Source organism: Tinamus guttatus, unplaced genomic scaffold, assembly GCF_059628265.1.
Source record: "Tinamus guttatus ecotype Peru unplaced genomic scaffold, ASM5962826v1 Tinamus_guttatus_pri_ptg000530l, whole genome shotgun sequence".
Taxonomy (NCBI): domain Eukaryota; kingdom Metazoa; phylum Chordata; class Aves; order Tinamiformes; family Tinamidae; genus Tinamus; species Tinamus guttatus.
This window is the reverse complement of record NW_028289064.1, coordinates 1-24947: the sequence shown is the minus strand read 5'-3', so window position 1 is coordinate 24947 and position 24947 is coordinate 1.

Sequence of the window (24947 nt, the reverse complement as noted above, 5' to 3'; positions counted from 1 at the left end):
CAATGAAATATAGTATATTAACAAAAATATTTTATCCTTAATTTTAACCTTAATACCTTAATACCTTAGTAAGAATTTTTTCCTTAAGTTCCTGTGGAACTTTTGGTGTTTCAGTTTGTGGCCATTACCTCTAGTTCTGTCAGTGGCCACCACTGAAAAGAGGCCAGCACCATCCTCCTCACTGCCTCCCTTGAGGTACTTATAGACACTGATCAGATCCCCTCTCAGCCTTCTCTTCTCCAGGCTGAACAGGCCCAGCTCTCTCAGCCTCTCCTCATAGGGCAGATGTTCCAGGCCCCTGGTCATCCTTGTAGCCCTGCGCTGGACTCTCTCCAGCAGCTCCACATCCCTCTTGCACTGTGAAGCCCAGAACTGGACACAATACTCCAGATGTGGCCTCACCAGGCCTGAGTAGAGGGGCAGGATCACCTCCCTCGACCTGCTGGAGATGCTCTTCTTAATGCTCCCCAGGATCCCATTGGCCTTCTTGGCCACGAGGGCACACTGCTGCCTCATGGTCAACTTGTTGTCCACCATGACACCCAGGTCCCTCTCTGCAGAGCTGCTCTCCAGAAGGTCAGTCCCCGGCCTGTACTGGTATCTGGGGTTATTCCTCCCCACGTGCAGGACCTTGCACTTGGCCTTGTTGAATTGCATGAGGTTTTTCACCGCCCAGTTGTCCAGTCTGTCCAGGTCCCTCTGGAGGGCAGCGCAGCCCTCTGGGGTATCAGCTACTCCTCCCAGATTCGTATCATCAGCAAACTTGCTGAGGGAGCACTCTGTGCCTTCATCCAGGTCATTGATGAATAAATTGAACAGGACTGGACCAAGGACTGACCTCTGGGGGACCCCGATAGCTACAGGCCTCCTGCTAGACTCTGCACCACTGATCACCACCCTCTGAGCTCTGCTGTCCAGCCAGTTCCTAATCCACCTCACTGCGCACTCGTCTATCCCACACTTTCAGAGCTTGCCCAGGAGGATGTTGTGAGGGATGGTGTCAAAAGCCTTGGTGAAGTCGAGGTAGACGACATCCACTGCTCTCCCCCCATCTATCCAGCCGGTCACTCCATCATAGAAGGCTTATCAGGTTAGTCAAGCCTGATTTCCCCTTGGTGACTACTCTTGAGCACCTTCTTGTCCTCCATGTGCCTGGAGACAACGGCCAGTATGAGCCGTTGGTGGCTCAGGCGAAGAAATGTTGTTTTGTCTGCGAGCCTCCTGGAGCAGCATTTCCAGGGATGGAGGTGAGGCTCAGTGGCCTGTAGTTGCCTGGGTCCTCCTTCTTGCCTTTTTTGAAGACTGGTGTGACATTGGCCTTCTTCCAGTCCTCTGGCATCTCTCACGTTCTCCAGGATCTTTCAAAGATGATGGAGAGTGGTTTAGCTATGACATCCGCCAGCTCCCGCAGCACTCTGGGGTGCATCCCATCAGCGCCTATGGATTTGTGGGTATCGAGTTTCCTTAGGTGCTCTCTGACCCAATCTTCCTCTACCCAGGGCGAGTCTTCCTCTCTCCAGGCTTCTTCTCTTGTCCCTAGGGCCTGGGACTCCAAAGGGCTGCCCTTGGTAAACACCGAAGCAAAGAAGGCATCCAGCAACTCTGCTTTTTCTGTGTTATTCGTAACCAGGGTGCCCACCTCGTTCACCAGCAGACCCACATTTTCCCTTATCTTCCTTTTGCTGTTAATATATTTGAAGAAGTTTTTCTTGTTATTTTTAACGTCCCTTGCCAGATTGCGTTCCAAACGTGCCTTCGCTTTCCTTGTCACATCTCTGCATTCCCTGACTACATTCCTGTATTTCTCCCAGGGGGCCTGTCCTTTTTTCCACACTCTGTACACCGCCGCCTTCTGCTTGAGCATTGCCACAGGCTCCTTGCTCATCCACGCAGGTCTCCTGCCCCCTCTACCTGACTTCCTACACACAGGGATGCACTGTTGCTGGGCATGGAGGAAGTGCCGCTTGAAAACTAACCAGCTCTCTTGGGCCCCCCTACCTTCTAGAGCTCTAGCCCATGGGATTCTACCGAGGAGGTCTCCGAAGAGGCTAAAGTTGGCCCTCCTGAAGTCCATTGTTGCAAGGCTACTTACAGCCCTGCCTCCTCCTCATTGGATCCTGAACTTCATCAACTAATGGTCACTGCAGCCGAGGCTACCCCCATCTTCACATCTCCCACAAGTCCCTCTCTATTTGTTAGCACGAGGTCTAGTAGCCCACCTCTCCTCGTTGGCTCCTCCACAACCTGCATCGAAAAGTTATCATTGACGCTCTGCAGGAACCTCCAGGACTGTTTGTGCCTGGCTGTGTTGTCCTTCCAGTTGATGTCGGGGTAGTTGAAGCCCCCCATGAGAACTAGGGCCTGTGACCGGGAGGCAATATCCAGCTGCCTATAGAAGGCCTCATCAACTTCCTCCTCATCCTGGTCAGGTGACCTGTAGCAGACACCCACCACAGTGTGTCCCACATTAGCCTGCCCTTTCACCCTTACCCACAAGCTCTCAACTCGCTCATCATCCACACTCAGGTTGAGTTCATGCATTCCAGTTGCTCTCTCACATAAAGAGCAACTCCACCACCTCGCCTTCCCAGCCTGTCCTTCCTAAAGAGCACATAGCCTTCCATGGCAGTGCTCCAGTTGTGTGAGCTATCCCACCATGTCTCTGTGATTCCAATGAGATCATGACTCTGGGACCGCACACAAATCTCCAGTTCGTCCTGCTTATTCCCGCTTATTCCTTATTATAAATACTTTATTGAGATAGAGAAATAAAAAAGTAGAGAAAAATAAAAATGAAAAGGAGATTTATAAGAAAAATCACTTCTGTTCACACTTGCAATGTGTAATTTCTGTAACACAGAAGGTATCACAGAAGAAAATGCATACCAAAGTACAAAATAATATGTATTACTTTTATAACTTTAGGGGAGTCATTGGAAAAGTACTGAGAAGAAATCAGAATATGCAATAACCACAGCTGTAGCACCCAAACCAAATGAAAGGCCATAACTACAAACATAAGAATATGCACAGTTTCTCATATCTTACTTATTTTCTTAACCCTAAATATTTTGATCCTTATCCCACCCTCAGCTACATCTATAACAGCATTAACATTTGTTAGTGTTATAAGCATTAACATTTGTATAGCAGACACAATGACCAGCAATATAACAAAGGTTTTTGTTTTCAAAATGAGATTAAGAGAAAATTATAGAGAAAAATTGAATTTGAAAATAAAGTATGTAGGATAAAATAGCTTTTCTGATAACTTCTGCTGATTTCCATGATGAAAACTTCTATTAGCCTACCAGATGTTGCATTACTTTTGCCCATTTCTTTCTGATTCATGAGGTCACATTTCAAACCAGTAGTCACTAAGAGCCATGAAATTTTAGGTTCATTGAAAACTAGTATTATTTCTAAGCTGTCTTTAAGTGAATAAAAGATGATACAAGAAGCAATGAATGCACATATGCATTCTTACTGTGAAATCTGTCTTCAGATTGCAGTGATAAGATAATGTTAAATGTAGCAACAGATTATTCAAACATGGGTTATGTAGGTATTGGTAGATAATGTATATTTCTGAAATTTTAAAGTTGATAAGACTTCTTTCAGCTAAGTAAGTTTCAGTTAGAATAGGTTTGAGATAAATCTGAGATTAATCCATAGGAAAAATATATAAAGACTTTTAATTTTAAATTGTTGTCCAAAGTAGAAGATCTCAAGTACTATGGAAGATAGCAGTGAGGGTTTCAGGATCACCATTTTTATAAATTACACAGCACAGGCCTCAGTTCAGCAGTTCAGCATATTGGTATGTAAGTCTTAATTTCTTCTTGAATACTCACCTGAAGTTATGGAGAATATGTAGGGCAGATGTTAACCAATCTTACTATAGATTTTTATGGTGTATTTAGTTCACCACTTGGTAAAATAAGTCAAATGTTTCAGTAAAAAGCCTTAACAAAAATATTATTTTGATTATTCTCAAAACATTCGTAAAGTCTGGTTGAATTCAGAGGGAATTTATCAGTTAGAGAAAATATCTGGGAAGATGTTATGCTATTAGGTCAAGAAGAACAAACATATTCTGCTTATAAAAGAGTCATATTCTCTTCTGGTGAAAATGTGGACTCATGTCTCCTTCACTGCAACAGGAAAACCGTTCCTTGCACTTCCTATAGCAGTTGCATAAAATATTTAAATTTTAATTAAATCAGAGTGTAAATAACTCACTAGAGTGCTTTGGATATTGTCTTGAGAAGGAGGACATGGCTATAAACTTCTCTGTATTCTAGCGACTAGGAGATTTGACTTGATCTTTCCTATCAAGAGAATATTTGAATTATCAGATCACAGGTCACTTTTCAATGTGGTTTCTTCACTTCTTTCTATTGCAGCTTTTGTACTTTTAATGCTGTTTTCACTGGAGAAAACAAGGTGCTATTATTATTGGTTAATACATTGTTGACCTTCACATTAGAAAGATAAAACTGGTGGCTTGATAGAATATTTAATTGCTCACTCAACAACATCAAATAGACATATTCAAGCAACATCTTTGTTATTGCTGATTTTCCTGAGTCTTAATAATTAGGACATTTGAAGAGTTAAAGCTTGTGTATTCGTACTCTCTGTCAGGAAGAACAACAGAGCATTAAGCCTTCCTTAAATAATCTTCTTAGTAAGCTTTTTCATCCTGCTATCACCGTTTGTTAACATTTCTCTGAATCAACTCCTTTTTTTCCTTTATGACTTTACTCAAGTGTACTGAAATATTTATATTTTTTTTTGACTTTTTTCCCTATTTCTTAAAATACTGGTCTTCTAAAAAAGCCTTGGACATCATTTCACCTTCAACATATTATATACAGAAAGATGTACGTAGGTTGTCATGTAAAATAAGAGAGCTTAACACAAAGAGTAGATGGGCATTATACTGGCAAGCATGCACATAGGTAAATGCACTCAATTGTAAATTCGCTACAGTTGATTTGTACCACAGAAACAACAGTGTCATTCTCATCAACTATAATAGACATGATACAATGATTAAAAAAAAATGTATACGTACATCTCAGCAAGACTATTACATACAATAGAGAACACAAAAAGTAAATATTGCGATCCTTTCTTTCAGAGTGAAAATTGTTTCAGCAATTGTAATTAAAATTCAAATTTGATTCTCAATAATCATTAGTATTTTAGGTGGTGAAGAAATAACACTTATTTTTTTATATATTCAAACATGCTAAGAAAGCCTAGTGGTCTCTCATACTTTTCTCTGCCTGCTTTTTGTCTCCTGTTGGTTACAGTCTAATGCTCTGGAAAGGAAAACAGATAACATCTGCTCAAGGATGTGTGATTATATGAAATCATAATCTTCTGAAAGAGAAAATATATAAAAGGTACTTTATATGCCAAACCTTCACAGTTTGAATCCAGCCAGGGTTTTTTTTTTTTTTTTTTTTTTTTTTAAATTCACATGCCACATCACAACACCAAAAAATATATTCCATGCAACAGTAACATTTAAGTCTTATAACAGTTAAAAAGAAACTGCAAAAGGATATGCCATGAACAGATGCCCTTTTGATTTTGGGAGGAATTTATATGCTGAGAACTGAAGCCATTTCAGATTTCAGTTCTGCTGGAAGTCCCTTCTGAAAGCCAAAAAGAAAAACTACCAAGAAATACAATCCAGTTTTCAACAAGAACCAGAGATTCCCACTGTTCTGGCCATATGCCAGGTTATTATGTGAATGATTCCCCATGAAAACTCATTACGTGGTAGGTTCTCCAACTGGAGTATGCCAGCTGTAAATCACCCTCTTTCTGAAGAAGCAACTATTTTGAAACTAAATGATGGGCCATCATTCAGTAGGCAAAAAAGAACTGGCAGAAATGAATTACTGATTACATGCAAAAGATTTTACCCGCCCACAACCCCAAATTTCACTTGTTTCTCAGTTCTTGGAATTATTATTATATCCATCTATAAGCATCTAAAATAGTGGGATCAAATTCAAGAAATGTTCTGTTTCCTTTTGAGAAAGAGTTCACTACAGCAACTCCAAGAAAAGTCTTAACCCAAATAGACATTTTTTTGAAGTTGAATGAGATGATTCCTATCCTAAATTACAAACAGAAAAATTCTAGATATAAGAACCAAAACACAGGTTTATTTTTGAGCTTTTCTAGATTTGGTAAAAGGATATGCCATAGATCTTTAAAGAAAATAGTTTTGATACTCTCACACCTACACAAAATTGAGTTGTTTTAATTTATGAAAAGAAACCAATGTGATACTAAGAAAATAACTGTTTTTTACACTTGGAGATTTTTCAGAAATATTCTTCATCAGACTCAGGCCATATTCATTCCTCTTTTGAAGAAATAAATTTGGAACACTTGCCATAGGACTAGGATGTAATAAAGTTGGTTCCAAACAAGTTCTAACCTCTGCAATAGACTGAAAAGAGCCTTGACACAGTGACTAATGTATGCTTCATCTCTCCTGTGCCAAGATACTGCAGCATCTGATCTGAGGCAACTCCAAGTGCAGAGGATGGGCAGATCTTGCCTTGCACAGGGGCCACCTGTGAGCCTGTGCGCATTTCTGCACAGCTGTCGAGCAGACTCTACTGACTGACCATCTGCATCATCCATCCTTCCCGTCTCTTACCTTGTATAGGCAAATGTAGCAAGCATGCAGAGAAATATTGCTTGATAAATACCCAAAACAAGGATATGAAACAGTGACGACAATAAAGGAAACGGACCAGATGTACAAAATCTCTTCTTCACGCACATCCTCATAGGAAGTAGGCAAAGTCATGATCCTTGTAGCTTCCAGAGAGCAAAGGATACATGACCATTCAATCCCAAAGGAATTGCACATGGTATATATTTGCATGATAGCACCATTACATCCGTATCAAATGATAAATAATCTTCCTAGCATATCCCAGCCCGTCAAACATCTGTGCTGTGCTGCTTCCATAGCAACCAGCAATGCTCAGGATGAAGCCAGCAACTGCAGAAGGCTTGGCACTCTGCAAGCTGGAGACAAAGTGCTAAAAGCTCACTTACTCATTGCAAGTCATATGACTGTGGCAAACTGGAAGAACATAAATCCCACCATTCAACCATGGGGCTATTTAGTTTCTCATAAATTGTTAAATGTATGACCCCAAACAGCAATTGAAAATTGTTTGCTATTGAATCTCTGTGCATGAGATAGAGTTCTGGATTTGTATTTTGGAAAACCATGACCTTTCCCAGAGGGTTACTTAAATGTTTGAAGCTACAATGATCTCAAATATGCACTGGTGTATATCCTTATCAGAAAATACTGTAGAAATTATGCCTATTTTGCAAGCAGGAAAACATTTACAATTCATTTCATTTTCCTATTGAAAATGTGTAAGTGTGTCCGTTTCGACTTGAAAAAACACTCATGGGGGAAAAAATAACACAGTTTATTTAGAAAGTGTTTTTGTAAGAGTATTTCTTTATATCTTTCAACATAATGCGAGAGGATATGACCTTAAAAAGACAAACTGTTAGAAAAGGAATGGGAAGTAGAAGAGATTTCACAAACTTTTTCTTCCCCTTTGAGTCTCAGAGAGTTCTCCCCTTTCTCCATTTTTTTCCCACAGAATTAGCTATTCAGAAAATCTTCCTCTTCTTTTGTCCTAAATGTTCTTCAAAGTGCTAGCTATCTTTAGTAAGCCTTGAAACATTATCTGAGCAACGTGTGTTTATTTTCTTATTTATCTGAATGGGGGGATAGCTTAAAGTGATACCATCTTTTGTGACAAAGCCACCTTAATATAGTCCTTGTCATCTTCTCTTATAATTTCTGTGAGTTAAATTCATAGATTTTAGTGATTCTATCTATAGCATCCTACTTTCCCAAAACCTTTGTTATAGCACTGCTGAAGAGGCAGAAATCTTGCATGGAAGCAGAAAACTACTGGCCAGAGTTGGCTAGCAGAAAGAAGAAAGAAAATCTTAAATTGTGGTGTCAAAAAATCACACCCATAGAAACATTAAATACAGAGTGTCAGTGGAAAAATATGAAGTTAAAAGTTTAGGCTCTAATGATAGAAGGTGCTTTAGCTTTTGAAGAAGTTGCTGACTATATTTCTCAGCTAAGTATGCTAAGTACAGACACCCATTAAATGTTCTGTAAATGAATTAAGTATATATATATATATACAAGATGTATAAGACAGATTTTCTGTGACCGACCTTTCACAGTAGGCTTATTCAGCAGAATAATCCAAATCTCATTTCAACAAAGTATTTCAGCCTTAATTTTAAGGATGTGAATTAGTCAGGCTGATGACAGATGTACACGTCAATGCTGAACTGAGCTAATTGGTAAACACTGGGTTTTACCAAGACAAATTCCTGTTTTTCTGCTCCGGGATCAGAATGTTGATTTCTTCTAAATAACATACAAAAAATAAAATTTATACAAAATAATACTGACGTGATCTCTTTGCTTTGATATCAACACTATAGTACTGCTCCCTTGCACCTCCTTAGATGCACCCCCTTAGATACACCTTTCCCAAACTTTCCAATTGAAATTGCAAGAGTTTTGGAGCACATGTAAAGACTGTGTGAGTAGTAGTATATAGCTGTCAGTGAGAAAAATAAAAACTGAATGGTGAGAAATTATAGAAGTGAGAAAGTTCCAATTTCAATAGAAATTTTCATGTGGCAGAAACTGTTTCAGAATAAAGAAATCAAAGAGCAAAGGGATGTGAAGAGCAATAGACTAGCAGGGAAAGATTCACTTAGAAATACTTTGGGATGTGCCTGCTTAGGGATTTATATAAGTTCTTTGCTCCTGCATGGTCTATGTGAAAAAAGCTATAGACCGGTACCAAAGTATAGACTCTAAGATTCTTTTGAAAAAGAGTAATAAATCAACTAATCACATTAGACAAAATCCGTGTAGTTCTGGCTATACTGCAACTGTCTATTTTTGCCTATCAAAAATTCAGGAAAGCTGTCAAGCAGTTTACTGCTTAGAAAACAAACAAACAGAAAAATAGAAAGCTGGAAAAGAAAGACTGAGATTCAGAGTTTTACCTTCTATTTTTCTCTCATTTGAAAGAGTAATAGCTACAAAACATATTTCTACAGCCAGGTACATACTCAGTAAATACCATTAATATTGCATTTGTGACTGAAGAGTCCCTCTAAATAGAGTTTATCCCTTTTAACTCAATAACACCGGTAGACCGATCATCATCTATACTGATAATTTAACAGCACATTCACCACATAGTTTTTGTGTACAAGAATCGGTATGCTCCACACAGTGCCCTGGCAGAGCCTATGCTCAACATGCATTTAGGAGAAGGACATACTATTTTTGGAGAAGATTGTTTGGCTATATGGAAGCAAGCCATGCACTTGTCCTCAGCAGTAGGAAATGGGTCCTATATGGTTATACTAGTATAAATATCTCTTTCTCATGCTGGCTGTGATCAGAAGTATTATTCTGCATGTAAGAAATGTTTCAATGTGATGTTTTTGTTAGCTTAATATGTTGCTTTGGAAAACATCAATCCTTGTAAGTCTTCCCTTTCCATCTGGAAACTTTTTATTACATTCTTTATCCTGAAATCCGTCCCTTTGAAGGACAATGTTTTGCATTTATTTACTGTGACATAAAAACATATTGATCACTGCATCCTGTGCTGATGTTTCACACAATATATTCTGTAAAAGTTATGTAAAATAACCCCTATAGATACATTATATTAATGTATTGGAATTAATCAGCATTTTGTATATAGTTTTTCTAAAATACTTATTTGTCACAGTACAAGTTCAGAATAAATTAATATGAGACACCGAATACTGTAGCCTCGTTATTTTCAGCTTATTCCAGCAGCTACTCTGGAATGAGTTCAAATCTATAGATTACTAGAGTAACAACAGGAAAATTATAAGGTGACCTTCTGTTTGTCTTTGAGTCCGTGAAAGTTTGTTTAAAGAGTTTAGTGCCCTGCAGAATTAGACACTACAGTAGATATAGTAATTATAATGTGGTCTGACTAGCTTTCTCATATGCTTCAGCAGTAGGCTACATTAAAAATCCACACAATATTTACTCTTACAACAGGAACTGGAAATTACAGACGATTTCCCCCTCTGGTGTGCGTTATCTGCAGGCTACATAAATACGCACTGACCAAATGGCTCAATACAATAATAGTGTCAGTAAAACATCATTGAACATGTAAAACATTATGGGCAAATCTGAATTTCCATGTAAGGCAATTTAAATGGAAGGAAAGTTAGTTCCAAAAACACAGAGCTTAGCATGAACCCTGCAAGCTACAGAAAATGCAAGTTTATCAGCTGCAAATTTGCAAGCAATTTAATAAGTGCATAAAAATGTTCTCCATGTCAGTAATAAATGACAGCCAGGGAATTTTGGCTGCAAATGTTTCAGACGTCCTCATGAAATGGATGAAAATTTCCGTCCTTGCATTAATTCATGTTATACCACGTACACGGGAGAATGATAATAGGGCTCTTCCCTCACACTTGTCATGTATAAAATATTGTACCACTTCAAAACATTAGAAGGGTGAGCAAGGCCAGACATTGCTTAAAAACCAAAGGGAAACCTAAAGTTTGAAAGGTAACATCTTCAGTGTGAAATGTAGTATTCATGAACACTGTCAAATACCAACCTCATCTCAAATGCTGGCTCTTGCTAATTCTTACTGACAGCTGTTCATATGCTTACCTTGAAACATTTGGTTTTAAATGTCAGACTGGTTGGATCTTACTTCTTCCCTAAACATTCACGAAAAACATGAAGAACATATTTGTTAAAAAAAAAGAAGAAGAAGAGAAAAAAGAAATCGTTCAAATGTGAAACCTGTGAAATGTTCTTAAAGATATTCCCTTTCAGAGGAAAATTATCCAAAGTAAATTGTTTCTGTACCTTCTGAGACTGTAAAATAGAGAGGATTTGATATATAAACTATAATGTCCTGCATGTGGCAGGATGTCTGTTAATGAACTATTTTTTACAGTGCTTGCACTGGCATACTCAATTGCAAGGGTGCTTGAGAGGACAAGGTGCAGGTCATGAAAAGAGGGATCTCAATCCTCCTGTCTCTGTGTTCCTGAAAAATGTGCTACCTCTCTTATATTTGCATGTTCAGTAGCCACTTCAAGGACCAGTGACTGATTCAAAGCCTGTGGAAATCAGTGAACATCTTCCTGTTAACTTGGATGATTTTTGAATTCAGCACATCTGTGACAGGTTGATGCATCTTGCTTTACAGAATAGGTGATTGGATTTATTGTGCTCTGAAAAGATTCATAACCACAGGATTTATAAAGATATTTGCAAATTTTGTCTTTGACTCTATATTGACTCTTGTAGTGAAAGAAATTAATATCCCTCCACCTTAGGAAATTAATCATCCATTCAAGCTACATTTTATCCCTTCATAGATCTGGCACACTCTGGATCCTTTTTTACTTCTTCTGCTAAATGTTCTGTAAAAGAGCATAAGGAAACATAAGGGAAGCTGTGGAACTCAACTACTTCCTGTTAAAACTGAACATCTTTTTTTGCAGGGTGTTTTGGTCAAACATTCAAGGTTTTCACAAGACTTTGGTGGGCGAAGTTATTCCCTGTTGTATTATATAAGAGTTTAAACTAGATGATGTTTAGGAGTAGTATTTGTATCTTTGTCTGTCTTGCCTTTTTAGAGCAAATTCTCTGGCCATGATCTGACTTTTTATATGCATCTTTGCAGCACTTATGGAAAGAAATCTTAGGTGCAGTAGGCTGCTAGTGGATATAACTAAAAACATAATGGGAATACAGTTTGACTTTCTAGTCTGACGGATCTTATAACTAATATTATTTTGTGTCAGGCTTCCAAGGATACTGCACTTTAGCAGTAAGTAGCTTTAGCACAGATTTTCTAAACAGATGCCGAGTAAAATAATCAGAATGTGCAACAAGGTGCTATTTGAAAGCGTAGCACTACATGACAGCTGGCAGCTGCTGTAGGTAAATCTAGCAATCACTGTTTCCTCCTGTTGAACTCTAGAGTTGGTTTTACTTATTTATTTTTTCCTTTTTCTCCACTATTTGTGTCTAAGTAACCATCTTTGGCCCACTTCCTGCTGCCTAGAAAGGCTTGAATTTCTAACTAAGATCATATTATATTGCCATTGCTTTCAGGAAATGTTGTTGACAAACCAGCTGATGTTGTACTTGGGGCTGTCATTCTGAAGGCTGGTAATCTCTGCTTTCTCCTACATGGTAATCAAAGCCCTGAGCCTTGGTTTGAGGTTGTGTATCGGTCACTCATTTTATTTTTCTGAGTCATCTCTTAGCTTGTGAGAACATTGGTGTCCCTTTTGTTATGGATGGAATTGAAACTCAGTCACCTGTTTCCTTGGTACATATGTCAAAGTACTTTGGATTTCTCAGCTATCATTGATGCAATCCAAAACAGAAACATGCTTCTTTCTATACTGTCTCTCATAGACAATTAGAGATCTGTCTCCCTACAAGCTTCAAAATTAGACAAACAGTCCCTGACTAAGAATCTTGAAAACAAAGAAATATTATGAGAGAATCAGTCTACAAGAGTTGGCAGTCTAAGCACTACAAGCATTTATGAACGAGCAAAGCTCAGATTTATGGGCTTGTTCTTCATGAAACATCTAACTGCTTCCCTGCATTTCATAACTCTTGGAGGGTACTCCTAGGTCACTCTGACAGATGCCAGTCAGGTTTGGAGATGTGTGCATGAACACATCCTGTAGCCAGCTCGAGAGATTCTGTAAGCATCCTCTTCTGCATGTGTAGGTATGGACATTTTATGTGTCACTGCTGCATTTTGCACAAAGATAAAGGGCCTATAGCTGTTGCTAGCTCTTATACAGATTTGTCTACATGCAATTTCTCAGACACATCTGAGAGTGCTTTCTCTTTGCACTGTCACTGCTCAAAATGCAGAGTATTGTCTCACAGGAATGTGCACAGCAGAACTTTACAGAATTTTTGAGTTAAAATAGGGGATCACTAATGAAATTAGTATAGAAAACTTAAAACACAATCTGTGCACTTCTTCCTGCTCTTCCTCATTTTTTGTGAACACAACACTGATGATAGGTCACTGTGGAACTGACTTCTGGAAATATCTTACATATCACTTAGATTTAAAGATTTTTCTTTCAATCATCAACACCAAATATCAGGCTCAATTAATGAACAACGAAATCCTTTCTCCATTACAATCTAGCTTTTATTTTACATTTTTTTCCAACCTTCTTTATTTAGCAGTAGTTTTAGGGTAAATAGTTCTTGAGTCATTTTTGTCAATAACTCATCTATTTTTAAAGGATGGGTTTGATCAAAACAGATCCAATGCCCTTACTAATGTATACTGAGCGAGTTTGTAGCTTATGAGTTTGTCCTATGAATTGCTTAATTACTGCATGACCAGCAATACAGTAAATAAAAGCAACAGAATGGAGTATTAGACAGCAGTTTTACAGCTGAAGAGTAGATAAGAGGAAAAATGCAGGTAGACATCCTGTACATTTAGAAAGCAAAGAACAAAAGAAGAAACAAATATTAAAAAAGACTATTTTAGATAGGAGAGGAGTTGTAAAGTCCCAATTTAATTTGCTTTTCTTTGCTAAATCTATAGAATTTGTTACACTTCTTAGCCTGTGCTGTGTACACAGCATGTGCGATGTACTATTAAGCATTTTAAGTGGTATTCCAACACAGCCAGGACTAGATTAAATCCCTCAGGTGTGTGCTTGACCTGATCCTCAGTTCATTGAGCATGATCCCAAGCTTCCTAACTGTCCTACAAGGAACCCAAACCTCCTAAACCCTTAGTGTACTTTTGATACTAACCAAGGAGACATTAGGTACAATCTGTACGGTCCTGCAAACATCAGTATTCTCAACTTGCCTAAGCAACGCTCAGTAAAATTCACTAGGAACTGATGGTTTTACCCTAAGAAAGCTTAGAGTTTGATGCAGCTATTGAGAGCAGCTAGTTTCTTCAAATCTAAGAGTGACCTTTAGCTACTTTTATCTGTCCTGAAGCCAGAGCACTTCTAGACTTGAAGGTGCCTTTATCTAAAGTGAAGAGGGTGACATTATCTTCTCTTTATATACCGTTCTAGTAACTGCTGCACTTAACTAAACAGTTAAGGCCTGATAGAAAGCCATTATATGGAAGAAAATATGGGGCAATTCATGATGTTATTAGCTTTCTTTTTCTAGTGAAAGTCATCATATTTTATGCAAAGAGAGGATATTTAAGAGGAAAAATGGAAGTCAGACTACTAGCATAGAAGCTTGGCAGCTCAAGAGTTAAATCACTGGTACTTTGCATGACAAAAGAGATTTGAATTTATATCAGTAGTCCTTAAATGACTGCATTAATTACTAGATTACTGAGGCCACAGAGCAAGATGAGGGCATAATAAGAACAAAAACACAAGTTTTCAAGCTTTCACGCAGAAGAACATAGAATCCCTTCATATTTCAGCCAGAGAAATGAAATTAGCCAGGTATATGCTTATTGTTGGTAGTTAAATGGCTAATTAAATTATTTCTTTGTGATGGAGTCAGTTTGTTTCTCTTTACTATATTACTAGTGGTTTCTGTAAAGAAATTTTTCTTGCACCTGTTTATTCTAAGCTTTTGCAAAGTGTCACTTTCTTTTTAAATTTCTCGGGAATTTGTTATAAAATGTTGCAGTACCATTCTATAATCACTTAAAAAGTTTAAGCATTTCACAGTATGAGTACTTGTGTTTCATAACTTCAATATGTCATTTCCCAGAATCCTTCCATGAAAATAGCAGATTTCTTTAATAGGGTGACTCGTATTTCTGCAACAAGCCTCAGCGTTTCTGTTCCCATAAATTAACAAATCACATAGAGAGGACAACTACTAAATAAGTTGTTTCTCAAGAGGCCGCGTGAGGCTTACCCGTGGAAAGTAACATTTCAAGCCAAGGACAGTATGTATAAATGCATTTCATTGAGTACATTTTTCACTCCACGGAGACCCATCAGCCCTCTGGGCAAATTCCTCCCATGTTTTCTCAGCACACCCATAAATCTTGAAATCCCTCCCATAGAAGGAAAACAACAACAAATGATACTTACTCCAGGGCAGGCACAACAAATCAGTTAATATGGCCAAGTAGATCTGATTTTATTAAAGACAGATGAATGTGTGGGTTGATTCTTGAGAAAACATTGCAAGCTTCTTACTGACAGTGATAAAGTCTTTTGACACTTACTATTTGCTGCGTCCAGCTTTTTCATGTTAGAAAAGAAAACAAACTTTCTGAAGCTAGTGAAGTGGAGAGAAAACTAGACCTTAAAAGGATGGATCCTTATTACCTACCACAGGCTGAGCAAACAAACCTTCCAGAGGAAGTCTTCATTTCCAGAGCTTAAGGAGATCCCTGTAGCAAACAGTGCTGACAAAGTGTATCTACATCATCCATTCATTAATCTGTATTACTTCTTTTAGTGTTTCTGCTGTTGAAGCCAACTCTGTGATTGCAGTGTATTCGCTCTGGAAGGATTTCTGCTGTATCATGCACTAGGGAAAAATAACTGTTGAGTGCAATTTAACTCTCTAAGCTGAGGGGAAAAAATGAATAGTAATTATTCCTGCTTGCTTGCCTTTCAGGAAATGTACATTTTAAAGGCTCATAAAAGCAGTTGCATGCTGAGCAGTTTTGAAAGATTTTTAAACAGTTTGAAATTCATGGTATTTACTGCCTCACAAGGACCACTGACAGCTAGGATGGCTTTGTATCCACTGTTTATTTTTCATAAATCAGATCTGATAGAAACAGGGAAACCTGAATCTTGTGAATCATCCACTTATGTATTTTGTGTGTGTGTGTGTGTGTGTTGGGTTTTTGATAATATTGGTTATTTGAAGCTTTCATACATAAGATGATTATCTCTTACACATTGCTATATACTAGCCAACAAGGTAGAGAAATATACAGATGCAAAAAGCTCTGTCCTTCTAATTTGAGTACAATTCTTTGTTCCTGTCAGCTTTGTTCCACTTTGGAGAAGCATATAACATAGTCCCCATTTCCAGCTGTGTTTTAATATATATATGCTATATAGAATCACAGAATAATTTATGTTGGGAGACCTTTGGAGGTCATCTAGTCCGACCTCCTACTCAAAGCAGGTTTAGCTTCAAAGTTAAATGGAGTTGCTCAGAGAATTGCCCAGTCAGCTTTTGAATATCTCCAAAGCTGCAGATCCCACAGCGCCTCTGGGCAATGTATTCCTGTGCTCAGCCACTCTCTTCTTTTTTTTTTTTTTTTCCTTATATTGAGTCAAAATTTCCATTGCTACAGTTGGTGAATTTTGCTGTTACCCTGTGACTGTGCATCTCAGAGCAGTCATACTGTCTTTGCTATAATCACCCATAAGGTAGTTGAAAAAAAGTTAGATCTCCCTCAGACTTCTCTTTTTGAGTCTGAACAACCCTGGTCCTTCAGCCTCTCCTCTGTCCTTTGGCCATCTAACCACCTCATCAGACCTTTTTTTAATTTTTTAGTGAATCTCTATTAAAGCGGAAGGGATCAAAACTTGACACAGTACTCCAGAGGAAGCCTGTAGCAGTTGAGAGAATGTATTGTGTCAACATGCTGCATTAAAGATTTCACAGCATTCAGGTTTGGGTCCCAGATGAGTAACAGGCCTTCCAAAACAACAAGTCTGGTTGGCATATCTTTCTACATTTTCCCCTTAGAGGGAAATTGCTATTATCTTTCTCTCTTTAACATTGGTTCCATAATTTGGATCAGGCTTGACTATTTGGACACCTTTCCAGCAAATCTCTCTCCTCCTTTTCTAATGGCAGGGCTGTAAGCATTTTTCTGCACACACTCATGAAGGTGGAGAAAGTCTTCTTTCTTCCAGAAGTCAACATCTTCCAGCTTCCATGGTCATGACTGTCCCTGTCTTTCCTTCACTTGATCACAGCTACTGAATGTCTTTTCTGGGCGATGTGGGGATCGGACTCCTGCAGCTACAGGGTCTCTTCAAATAGCCCGTAGATACTAGTTGTCCTCGCTCCTATGACATGATCTGCTCTGGTTCTCCTTCAGCCCCTTCACTAGTTCATTGACTTCACCAGAGCACATCTCCAGGGTAAATGTGACTGCCAAGACCCCAGGCCTGGATTTGGCACCAACCCTCCCTGCACAACTCTGTCCTCCTTCAGCAAATCCATCTGGGCAAGCTGCAAGGTCTAATCCACTTTAAAATGGACTAACAGGACTTTTGCTCTTGTTTCTAGAGAATTGTTCCTTTTAAAATTTTCCATTAAAAAAAGCACAGATACAAACTGCCATTCTTCTGATGAAAGAATTTCTTCAGTAAGGAGGTAAATCCTCCTTTCTCCTCTCCAGTCTTAAAACCTTGATTACAAAGACTGAAAAAAAAGAGACACGGTATAATAATCACCTATTGAGGTTACAAATTTCTATGTGTGAAATAACTCCATGTTCTTTTATGAGGTGTCTCCTGAATTGTTACCCTAGAGCTATTTCCACATAACTCTTGGATTTTCCACCCTGCTGTTCTGATACCCTTTGAAGCACTCTTCTTCGCAACGTTCAGCATCAAGCCTAGGAAAATCTGAGTAGAGTACTGAATGTTTAATGTCTGTTTAAAAGCCCTGACCACTTTCAGCTTTTCAGTTTCCTCTGTTGAAATTAACAGCAAAAAAAATGGTTTTACTTATGCTCCTTCCTCTTCCATAATTTGCATTCCTTGCTGATGCACCTAAAGAACCATTCATGCAAGAAGGAAAAATCACAGCTAAGAGTGAGCCCATGTTCAGATATAAGTACAGAAGCCACATCTACCATATGGGAAAGCTGGGAAAAATAGCAAACTTCTGGATCGCATTATGCAAGTTCCTCTGAAATTTAATGTATGACTCACAATCTCTTTCCATTTTGGAAGATCTACACAGACTAGAAAAAAAGATACAGGAGGAGGGCTTCACTAACATTTAGACTCCCCCGACAGATTTATCACTTAATCTGTAAATTATTACAGATAGAAATTTTCATCAGAAAATCCCTCCATTAAGTGCAAGACAGATTAAAGCCTCAGGAAGAAATTGTAGAACCATGGGCTTCTTCTGGTTTTCCATTTACTGTATCTCACTGCTCATCACAAACATTTTGCTGCAATACTAATGTTTCAAAATTCAAATTTCACTGATGGTGCAAGATGAAAAGACTAATGATGATTATGTTACTACACTGTTTTTAATTACTGTAATGTTTATTAAATACTTGGGAATTTTTTCAAAAGTAGCCTTTTTCTTGTTTGAAAATTCTATTTTCTGGGAAAAAAATAAATTAAACAAAAGGATTTTCTATGATTAATATTTGTACTCAAAACCTAGGGCAAAGGTTAATAATATGACAAAATATTCTTTTTTTTAATTTTCAAAGTTTATAATAAATTAAATAGAAAATGTTCAAAAAGTGTAGTAAGATTATTAATCTTGTCAACTGTATGAATCTTTTGCTTCATACTGTATTTTTTTGTGGAGAAATACACATATTCAGAGACAAAGTGATATCAGAGCTGAATACTGAACCCAGAGGGAGTTTGACTGAGGGGGAAATCTGGTAGAGTTTTTTGTTGTTATTGTTGTTCATTCTTTTAAAGGTATTTTTCAGTCAGGAAATATTTTTGTCTTCTGAGCTATCTTTCAGTTTTTAAAAAGAACTTAGAAAAGTAGAACGCAAAAATACGCATGTAGGCACACAGGCTCAGGTGTGTGTGTTTAAATAATGCTATCAAAGTTGCTAAGTAAAATACAGAATTGAGAAGAAATAAGCAAGCTATTGTTTCTGTGCAATTTTAATACTCCCTTCTGCTCCTTCTTCATTAAATTACACTATTTTTTTTACATTCTCCTGAATCCCTGCCTCACTTATTGCTTATGGTGACAGCAAAGGCAGACTGGTAGTTTATTTCTGCCAGTCTTCTGTGTTGGCAGTATTCTTCCTTGTATAATTAATTATATACTTAAAGTGGAGAGAAAGAAGTGTAGGAAGAAGCTCTTGATAGTGATCAGCTTGCTTACCAGAGAAGGGGAAGACCAGATTCAAGTTTTCTTTCTGAATAAGATGGTCATGAAGGCACTTTCTGACCAGCATGCTTGCATTCATTCTGTACTCCATTCTATTGGTACCTTGCCAAGGTGTAATAAGTTACACAATCCTCCTTTTTGTAAATTTTAAAATCCCGATTTCTAAATGGATTTGGAGAGAGCAATTGCTAGGTAGAAGAGAATTGGGAGAGCCCATGCCAAAGGCCGTGAAGAGGAGGAAGTGTAATCTTAATGAATGAAGCTCCTTTGGGCATGTCCTTCCTGAAAGAAATGAAAGGACATTTGTCTCATGCTTGGGCTGTTCTGCCTGCACTGAGCAGGTAGGGGATAGGCAGACTTAGAGAGCACTGTGCGCAAAAGCAGTGTTCAAAGAGCACCTCATGCATCCTCACTTGCCAGAGTTGCTGCTTATAACTTCCTATATTGGCTCACAAGAGGTGAGACTATGGGTAGAACTAGTGGTATTTCTTTATTTCATTCAAAGCAAGCAGATGATAGGCTGATCTTGCTAGTTCTTATGGGACCAATCGATTTATCTTGCTCCTTCATCCTCCCTTTTTGTAGTGCAAATCAAGAGGCAGACACAATTAAGCTCTTTCCTTTAAATTTAGAATTAATTTTTCAATTATTTCTAATAAACTGTTGGTCAATTTACATGTATATCAGATGCTTTATGCACAGACTATAGCTACTGCTAGCTGTGAGAGAAATAACATTTAGGCAGCTCCTGTGGGGGAAAAAATGTTATAATTTAGCTTTCTAATTATTAACACGATTAATCTTCTTCCTTGCTGTTTTTAGAATTTCAATCAAATTATTTAAAAATTTAGAATGTGCTCCATGGGAAAAAAGGAAATCTTAATTGAGCAGGATGTGTACATTTTCTATAGATAATTGAGGTTCAAGTTAACTACTCCTTGCCAATGCTTTTATGAGGGAGGTGCTCTTTCTACTTCTTCTGTAATAGTGCAGGAGCAGGAAACCTGGGTTCCAGTCCCCAAAGAGCATTTGCAAATGTGAGGTAATTATAATAATTAGCCATAGGACCTGTGTGCACTATCACACAGCTATGCACTAGCAGTAGTACAAAACTGTTGCAAGTTGGATGCGTGACTGAAAAAGGAACCATTCAAGAATTAAAGGTCACACAAGTAGACAATGCCTTGATAAAGGTCTCAAAATTACTATCATATCAGTCATTTATTTCTACTAGTGGGATTAACGTAGCAAGCACTGTTTCCTTCCTATGAGGTCAATTCTCGGTGCAGACCAATGGAACTAAATATAAGGGGGGAAAAAAGTGCAATAAATAAATAATAAATAAATAAATAAGGTTTTACGTCTAGGTTACACTCCCTGGATTAATCCATGATTTAATGCCTTTTTTTTCTCCTTTCTCTTCCCTACACAAATCCCTCCCAAGTTCTTCTGCTTTGATGCCCAGAGAAAATCAGACAACCACTGATGAGTAGATTGAGTTGCAGCCAGGAAGCTAATTTTATTCATTAAACCCAAGTACAGTGATGGGGAATTTCTTAGATCTGTCTGCTGCACACAGCCTGCGCGTGATGCAAATGCAGCCGTGCCTACGACAAGCATCTTCACGCTGTGAAATCATGCACCGCAACTGAGAAACAGGAGAGGAAGCTCCAGTGCCCACCAGCTCTGCTTTTGCCATTGGCTGGGAGGCTAGGATTTCAGCCAAATATTGCACAATAATTTCAACATAGCTGATAATAGGGTTCCATCCTTTAAGCAGGTCGCACAGCAACAGCTTTGCACTAGTCTTTACATGAGGCCATTTTGTAAAACAGCAAGATTTCTTTACAGAGGGGGAAGTGATGTATGCCTTGTTTATAACAGGATTTCCCCAAGATTGAATTAAAAAGGACTGCTGAGCAAGAAAAAAACATGCTTTTAATATTTCAGTTTTAATATGATGGCTGCAACCTGAAGAGCACAAGAGTCATCTGAGCCCTGCAAGCTACTCTTTTTCTGAAACTCCTCTGTGCAAGCAGCCAATTATTACTTACAACTGAATACTCAAAACATCTTGTTGAAAATCTGGTTGGATGGAATGAGTAAGCTTTGTACCACAGCTCCTAAACTTTTCCATTCACGACTCTGCTTCTATTTGCACTTCCAGGCTTGCTTCCAGATTTCCTAGTTTGGGAAATGCTGCTTTGAGCCCTGGAATTAAAAGCATATGGTGAGATTTAGCCTGACCTTTACAAATCACGAGTAGGTGTAGAATATGGTAAGGAGGCAATAGATGAAGGGGCAGGAAGAATCAGTAAGTATCTCCTTCCCCCACTCACAAACTACTTTCGAATTGTAATCTCTTTTTTTAATTGTGGTTTCTTTCTGCAATGCCATTCTGCGTATGTGTACGTGTGCATCTACGTGTTAATTTATCAGCTTTCCCATTGCCTGTGACAACCTGGCACTTCCTGGTCAATTATTGCACAGAGTGGAGGACTCATTACTTCAGTTTTCATAAAAATAAAGGTCAAGCAAACAGATTTTTTAATGGTCCCCCATGCCAGACTGCAGAGCAACTTAGCCCCTACCGTACAGCAGAGAATCCACTTCTGGATGATTCTTAGAGGAGCAGCTGCCCCATGAGCTGCACTGGGAACTTCTTCCAGGCCCAAGGAGCCCCGCTGCAGGACACAGGAACCCGGGCGCTGCTAATTCCCCTCCTTACTTTATTGAAATACCCGCACAACATTGGGTGCCAGGAGCAGGAACCCAGAGGGTTCAGCAAAGTCAGGTAAATTAAGAGAGCAGGCAGGTCTTGCTGGGAGGTTAATGCATGATAATCCCTTTTGGAGCCTCCATAAAACAAGCTGCCAGCTGAACAGCCTCGAGATGCCACGAGACAAACTGAACTGGTTCAGATGGCAACTGGGTACTGGGAGAATCTGTAAAGGGCCTCTTTCTCCATAAACACTCAGAAAAAAACAATTTGGAGTGTGGCTTGTGAATCCTTCCTCCTTTCTCCTACTTTCTGCAGCAAGTGTCTGTAAACCAACCTGTCAGTCTAACATTTTAGCTTTCTCCTTGAAAATATAATTAAGTTTAGCTGTATAAAATGGCTCTTCACTTCAGCAGTGGAAAATATTGTGTCTTGGTATCACAGTGTCTCTCTCTTCAAACTATTTTCCTATAGAGCTAATAATAATAATAATAATAATAATAATAATAATAATAATAAACTTTGCAACATTATGAACAAAGATAAAAGCTGCAGACATTGTAATTTAGCATCACCTGATCTCTAGAAAACCAATGGGAGATAAACATTCATTTCTGCAGCTGTTTTGTTCAATAACTGTAATAATATAGTTGTTAGACAGAAAGAGCACACAGAAGCTCTGGCAGAGCCAAAAAATAGGGATTCCAGGCTAAGCACCTGATAAGGCTTCACAGTCGAGCGTTTGCTTGGAATATCAAGATTTCTTCCATGCAGATGACGATGGATGAGAGCTGCCACTTAAGTGCACACAGTGCTCTGAGTGAGCAGCGGTTCCCAGGAGGTGAGTTTCAGAATAGCTTTCACACCATTAGGGATGCCTTTTTGGCACTTTTCCAGAGAAGAGGGAGGGAATTCCTTTGATGCCCACAAGTAAGAGCAAAAACAGTACAGACATGATTAAAGAAAGGAGTAAAACAAAAGATTAAGCCTGAGGTTTTCAGTGGAGCCTAAGGGAGCTGAGTTAGTTCAAAGGCCTCTCATTCCTTTAGGCTTTTTGAAATTCCCAGTCTGATCACTGCATTGCAACACTGACGGCTGCAGTTACCCAACCAAGAAGTGACACTAAAGGAAACTTGAGTAAGAAGAGCACTACATGAAACTGCATTTTAAGTAGAATTATAATTTTAACAGCCTCATGAGGTCTAAATCTGCTCCCTGCTTCCTTCAGCCCTCACCTTGCCTGGGTGCGATGTCCCCCTTCTCCTCCTCAGGTCACATCCTGATTGGAATATTTCAAGGTTTTCTTCTTCCAAACTAAAATTTGCTCCAGATTGTAGCTGGATGCTAGGGAAAGTTGTAAAGGGCTGTAATGTCTCCCAAAAGGATACTTTCTAAATGCAGCCTCTCTAACATATTCTGTACAATCTGGTCTTGCCTGTACCACCCTAGAAACTCAAGACAGAGAAGACATGAAATTACTAGTAAACTTCATTTATAAAACAAAAGAAAAGGTGTTTCTGATGGTTCTAGATATATCCACGATGCATTATAGCTACAGTTTACATGCTAAGAAGCTTACCTGCAGTTTTTCAATCAGTCTGTTATGTTCCAAGCACTTACTGCACACACATATAAGACATTGGTGTGAAAAAGTCACAGGTCAGCTTTATCAGAAATATTTTGGGCCTAGCATAAATGTACCTTATAATTAATAGGTGTGTAAACAAGTAAGCCAAATATAGACTAGAAAAAAACATCAGCTTTACTGAGAATTCAGAGGGCCTGACTGGTAGATTGGATGTGTCATTTGTTTTAACTTACTGCGGAGCTGGTCTGCATGTGTGGAAGGAACAACGGCTAGGATTTCTCTGGCAACCTAAGTGAGAATATTGATCTTACAAAAAATGTGATCATCTGGAAATTCAGGAAAACAGATTAAAATTTCTTGATAGTAAAAGCGGACATGTATAATGAAACATGTATATCAGAGCTAACATGGGATCCAGGAAAGAATACATTTCATGGAACACTGACACTCCAAAATGCCAAGAAAATGATGGAACATATTACTGAGTTTTGCCTTTTTTTACTTATAAATGCCCATCTTCGTCACGGATTTCAAATTCCTTACTTAGAATATCTTTATTATTTGAGATAGCTTGATGAAAATTTTGTAACGTCTTTAAATCAGTGGCTTTTCTTCATATCTGTAGTTTCAGTGCAAAAATCTGTTTGGGAAGGATGAGCCACTTAGAGTCTTTCAGCTTGTTTGATTTCTTTGCTGTCATTTTTATCAACATATCTATTATAATTTCTTGCTTTCTAGGCACATGACATAGTATGCACAGCTGTTCAATGGCCACCTGCAAAAAATACCAGAGCAAACTGGGACTGTGCATGATGAAAAATCATAACAGACAAGGTACATCATGGCTAAGCTGTTTGCAAAACTTCGAATTTCAAAAACCTTGCTTGAAATTAGAGATCTTGCAGAAAATAATCAAACTTTTAATATTAATTTCCTCTCATTTAAGTAAATTAAAAAATAATCAGGGTGGGTATTTGTTTTTTATCTTTGACAGTTCCCAGTTTATTAATACAGGAAAAAGAATAGTCTCAGAAACTCAGACAATAAAAAACATAGCCTCTTATTCCATTTATTCTATAAATTCCTAAAGTAGGTCAGTGAGTACACAGAAGAAACAGTGTAATTCTATTATACAATATTTAGCTGATGTAGAACATTACACAGTAATCAAGGTCACAATCAGCAATAAAAAATCAGATAGGTGGAATGTTTGGACATGTACTGGCAAATCATTTAGAAGCATTTGTTTTTGGTATGGATTGAATGTTGAGTCTCTTGCCTCATCAGCTCTAAGTGAAATTCCCACACACAAACAAGAGAAGGATCCAAGCAAAGAAGACAAAGAATTTTCCAATCAAGTAGTTTTTGGTAACAATTCAGTTGAGAACTGTGACTCTGATGGGAGGGGGTGCGGATTTTCCTTTCTCTCTTTA